Source organism: Periplaneta americana, chromosome 10, assembly GCF_040183065.1.
Source record: "Periplaneta americana isolate PAMFEO1 chromosome 10, P.americana_PAMFEO1_priV1, whole genome shotgun sequence".
In the NCBI taxonomy this organism is placed as follows: domain Eukaryota; kingdom Metazoa; phylum Arthropoda; class Insecta; order Blattodea; family Blattidae; genus Periplaneta; species Periplaneta americana.
In genome coordinates this window covers 100,812,576-100,818,575 of record NC_091126.1, presented here as the reverse complement: position 1 = coordinate 100,818,575, position 6,000 = coordinate 100,812,576, and positions in this window count along the sequence as shown.

Sequence of the window (6,000 nt, the reverse complement as noted above, 5' to 3'; positions counted from 1 at the left end):
TCTTGATTATACCGTTTGTCAATTCACAATATGAGAACCATTCCTACACATTATACACCAACATACATACATACATACATACATACATTATTTCATACATACATACAACATTGTTCTGCCCAAGGGCAGTCCCTTCATTGCAAATCCAGCTTTCAGCAATATTTCCTATTTTGTATCTTCCTCTTAGTCTCTGCTTATGATCCATATATATTAATGTCGTCTATCATCTGATATTTTCTTCTGCCCCGAACTCTTGTCTCGTTCACCATTCCTTCCAGTGCACCCTTGTGGGCAGTTTCTTCTCAGCCAGTGCTAGAATAAATTCATTTTTTTTTCCTGATCAGTTTCAGCATCATTCTTTCTTCATGAACTCTACTCAACACAGTTTCACTTATTCTGTCTGTCCATTTCACACGCTAAATTCTTCTGCATATCCACATTTCAAATGGTTCTAGTCACTTCCCCACTTATTGTAATGTCCATGTTTCTGACCCATAAAATGCTACGCTCCATACAAAGCAATTCACTAGTCTCTTCCTTAGTTCTTCATCCAGAGGTCCACAATTGCTGCTTTTTATTAAAAGCTTCCTTGGCCATTGCTATCCTCTTTTTGACTTCCTGACAGCAGCTCATGTTACTGCTTATAGTAAATACCCGTCAATTAATGTCCAATTTTTTAAATGACGAAAATATTAAGCAAGTGATTACAACATACAAAGTAATATTCTATGTGAATTTATTAAAAGTTCTGAGATATCTTCATATCCAGTACCATAAAACGGAGCTACTATGCTCTAAGTAGAAATTAGATGACGGGTAACCCTGGCGGTAGGCTGGTGGTAGGGTGGTGGTAGGGGGTTACATGTGACGTAATAGGGGCGTGGCAAGTGACGTCATAGTGGTCGTGGCAAGTGACGTCATGGGCGTGGCTAAAGTATGACGTCACGAAGGGGGTGGGGGGCTTAAATTATGACGTAAGAAAGGGGCGTAACGCCATAAATGGCAATCTAAGAGTTCAAGGTTAAAGTGTGACGTCATGCACACGTGCAGTTATGTAATGGCATGACAAGTTCATACATGTTTATCTCCTCAATGTGGGGGGCTTAAATTATGACGTAGGAAAGGGGCGTAACGTCATAAATGGCAATCTAAGAGTTCAAGGTTAAAGAGTGACGTCATGCAGGTATGTAATTGAAGTTGTGGCATGACAAGTTCATACATGTTTATCTCCTCAATGCAGATGTAATGTCTGCTATGTGTGCAAATATTATGCTGATTCATATCCGGCGAGTTAGTTGTAAGGGGGGGGGGGAAGACACAAGTTCATACATGTTTGAAAATCCTATCTGCTATGTGTGCATATATTATGCTAATTCACTCGCACTGCTATGTATGCAAATATAATGCAAGTTCACATCCGGCGAGTGTCCAAGAATTAATCTATCACACTTAAACACATACATTCTTTTTCTTAAGATTCTAAGGTAATGGTAATTTAATTGATTGGGGAATGGGTGTTGGAATGTGGGACATAACTGGTTGTATAAAAAATTAATCTAGCACACTTGTAAATTAAACAGGATGCGGCTGAACTGACGTTATAAATTTGTAATTGAAGTCGGAAATGGGGGGTGGTAAAAATTTGAAATACGAACGCTCATAGTGACGTAACAGAAAGTGTGGCGTCATAAATTTTTAATTGAGTTGGAAATGTAATAATTTGAAATGCACATGTTCATACAAGTTTGTATAGTAAATTGTAGGTGGGGGGGGGAAATAGACAAGTTCATACATGTTTCTATATTTGAAAGTGAGTTGTGAATGATAAAATAATCGCTAACTGCTATGTGTGCAAATATTATGCAAGGTTGCTAATTTTACTGGTTGTACTTTAAGCCAATTGCTGAGTAATTGATAAAAAATATTAAGATTCTAATGTACTGGTAATTGAATTGATAAATAGTAATAGGAAATAGAAATTCGAATGCGGGAATTATTTATGGCGTAAATGGTTGTACTTTAAGCCAATTTATAAAAAAATTAATCTAGCACAATTGTAAATTAAACACATACATTCTTCTCATATTATTATTATTCCAATGTAATACATTTTGAAGTAAAATTGAGTGGTTTGTTTAGCGTATTTAATTTAAGCCATACATTATTACCAACATTAAATTCATCAGAATGTGACATTATTATGATTTAGAGCAGTAATTGTAGCAGATAAATCAACGTAGATGTATATGTTGTGTAAAGTTATTACATATGCATAGGTATGCAAATATTATGCAAGCTTGCTTAATCACTTCCGGCGACGATGCAATTGCTGAGTAATGATAAAAGCATGTTTTTGAAGCACCTGCAACGTGTCATATTACACAAATATTGCATGATGCAAATAATATGCAAGCTGTTAATTCACATCCGGTGAACACAAATATTGCATGATGCAAATAATATGCAAGCTGTTAATTCACATCCGGTGAAGACGCAAGTGCTGAATAATGGCCACCATATTATTACTATTATTATTATTATTATTATTACTATTATTATTCCAATTTAATACATTTTGAAGTAACATTTATTGGATTGATTAATAATTTAATACATTTTGAAGTAACATTTATTGGATTTATTTTAAGCCATACATTATTACCGAAGCAGTTCGTAATATAGTAATTGCTTCTTCTTCTTCTTCTTCTTCTCATTATTATTATTATTCGTCATAAAGAAGATTAAAGTTTGACGTTATAAATTTGTAATTGAAGTTGGAAATGGGTGAGGGCTGTTTATAATTTGAAATACATACGGCATAACTTAAAGCGTGATGTTATAAATTTGTAATTGAAGTTGGAAATGGGGGGGGGTAATTTGATAAAATTTTAATGTAATAGTAATTTAATTGATAAATAGTAATGTGTAAGGGAAATTCGCAAGTGTTAATTGATATTGGAATGGGGAAATTATTGATGGAGTAAATGGTTGTACTTTAAGCCAATTGATAAAAAATTAATCTAGCACACTTGTAAATTAAACACATACATTCTTCTCATATTATTATTATTCCAATGTAATACATTTTGAAGTAAAATTAAGTGGTTTGTTTAGCGTATTTAATACATTATTACCAACATTAAATTCATCAGAATGTGACATTATTATGATTTAGAGCAGTAATTGTAGCAAATAAATCAATGTAGATGTATATGTTGTGTAATGTTATTACATATGCATAAGTGTGCAAATATTATGCAAGCTTGCTGAATCACTTCCGGCGACGATGCAGTTGCTGAGTAATGATGAAAATATGTATTTGAAGCACCTGCAACGTGTTATATTACACAAATATTGCATGATGCAAACATCCGGCGATTGTTCTCGCAGCATCTTATCTTACACAAATATTGTATTGATTACAAGTAAATAATAGCTATCTGCTATGTGTGCAAATATTATGCAAGCTCACATCCGACGATGAAATTGCTGAGTAATGATAAAAAACATGTTTTTGATTATGTAGCATAATGACCTTGGAGGTAATATGGCTGGATGATGAGGTGAATTATTTAGAAGTGTAATGAAAGAAGTATTGCAGTTTGGAATAATTGACATTGAACAAGTTTAGACAGCAGTGGGAGGGGGGGGCTAGATGATGAATAATACGCTCGAATTTATATAGCTATTACACTATCATTTTTTTATAATACATATTTTATAAAAGATCTTTGTCAAAAAAACTTTGGTAGTGTAATAACAGCCATAGCGTTAATAATGTCTCACAATATTTATTTTTTAATTTAATTTAGATGATACTGCATCTCCCGTCTCGGTTTGAGCTGGAGAAAAAGAAATCGCACAATTTAAATGCTCTGAGTGTAAAAAACAGTGACCAAGATGAAGCATGGTGAATGTTAACCTTGATTATGAAGAATGTTCGAATTGTAATTAATGTTCTTTTTGGAAATAGTTTTGCACTGTTATTTATTCTATGTCTTAACCATTCATTTCCATCTCACATAACCAAAGGGTTGGGTTCGTTTAGAGAATTAAACTATAACACTTTCCTTTCAGACATTAGTAATCCTTTTCCAATATTGAAAATTGGTATATAGGTTTTCAAATATTAATAATCCTTAAGAATTGGTGTATAAGTTGAGATTATTCTAAACATATATGTTACAAGAATATAACATAATTCCAGTGGTAGCTTATTGATTTGGGAGCGGTGGATTCATTACATGTTTGTATGATAAAACCTGAGGATGATTGAGAGAATGTGAGAATGTCAAAGATTAAACTGAACCTAGTCATTGGGGATGGGGATGTGCTTGGTAAAAGAAAATAGTAACAACATAAAATTATGCGTATATATTTATTCATAAAAAGAAATAAATGCATTGAGTGTTGAAATATATTTTCAGTTAGTGAATCCCAATTTTGATAATCTTTTCACCAAAGTTGAAGAAATTTTATATTGTTTCTGCAATGATAGAAGCACATGTTCCTTTTCTTTTAACATTAATAAATTAGGAAAATCAATTTCTTCCAAATTATACACATAACTGATGATAAATAATTGTTCCAAGAATTCTTTCTTTTCCACACCCTTTGTATAAACACAACCAATACGATGGCGCCAAGTGACGGGGTGTTTTCAGCATCCTTGCTGCAAATTGCCATGGAGACGGCGAGTTCATTTAAAATGCAGTTGTTTGTCCAAGCTTGTCGGAAGCCATGTACATCATAATAGACGTTCTGAAAAAAAAAACGGTGTAGCATTATACATATTGTAAATTGTATAATGTCGCAGAAAATAGTAACACATACTTACATTTTTAAATATATGAGAGCACTTTATACATAATCCAATAGGAAACCTTGTACATCAATGAACGTCCTGAAACAAAATAAAAATGTGTAGCATAGTTCTTATTGTAAATTATGTCACAGAAAAAAAGTAACACATACTTACATTTTTAAACATATGATATGAGTTAAAGCACTTTATACATTATCCAATAAGACACTTTGAACATTGTGTTCGAACAACGCTCTTACACCCTTTTTGCACACATCTCCTCCTCCGTTTCAATGGGATATATTGAACCAAATGATTTATACGATCATATCGAGATTCTCTGCTGTTATATGTAAACGGAGAACAAGTTAGTATCATACCCGCTTTCTTTGTGATAAACATTGCAACTGATACGAAAATGGCTACAACTTGTCGAAAATCGTAATCTTGTGACACATACGTTACAACTTGTCGAAAATCGTAATCTTGTGATATATACGTTACAACTTGTCGAAAATCGTAATCTTGTGACATATACGTTACAACTTGTCGAAAATCGTAATCTTGTGACATATATGTTACAACTTGTCGAATATCGTAATCTTGTGACATATACGTTACAACATGTCGAAAATCGTAATCTTGTGACATACGTTACAACCTGTCGAAAATCGTAATCTTGTGACATACGTTACAACTTGTCGAAAATCGTAATCTTGTGACCTATACGTTACAACTTGTCGAAAATCGTAATCTTGTGACCTATACTTTACTACTTGTCGAAAATCGTAATCTTGTGACCTATACGTTACAACTTGCTGTAAATCGTAATATTGTGACATACACGTTACAACTTGTCGAAAATCGTAATCTTGTGATATATACGTTACAACTTGTCGAAAATCGTAATCTTGTGACCTATACGTTACAACTTGTCGAAAATCGTAATCTTGTGACCTATACTTTACTACTTGTCGAAAATCGTAATCTTGTGACATATATGTTAAAAAATGTCGAATATCGTAATCTTGCGACATATACGTTACAACTTGTCGAAAATCGTAATCTTGTGACATATACGTTACAACTTGTCGAAAATCGTAATCTTGTGACATATACGTTACAACTTGTCGAAAATCGTAATCTTGTGACATATACGTTACAACTTGTTGAAAATCGTAATCTTGTGACCTATA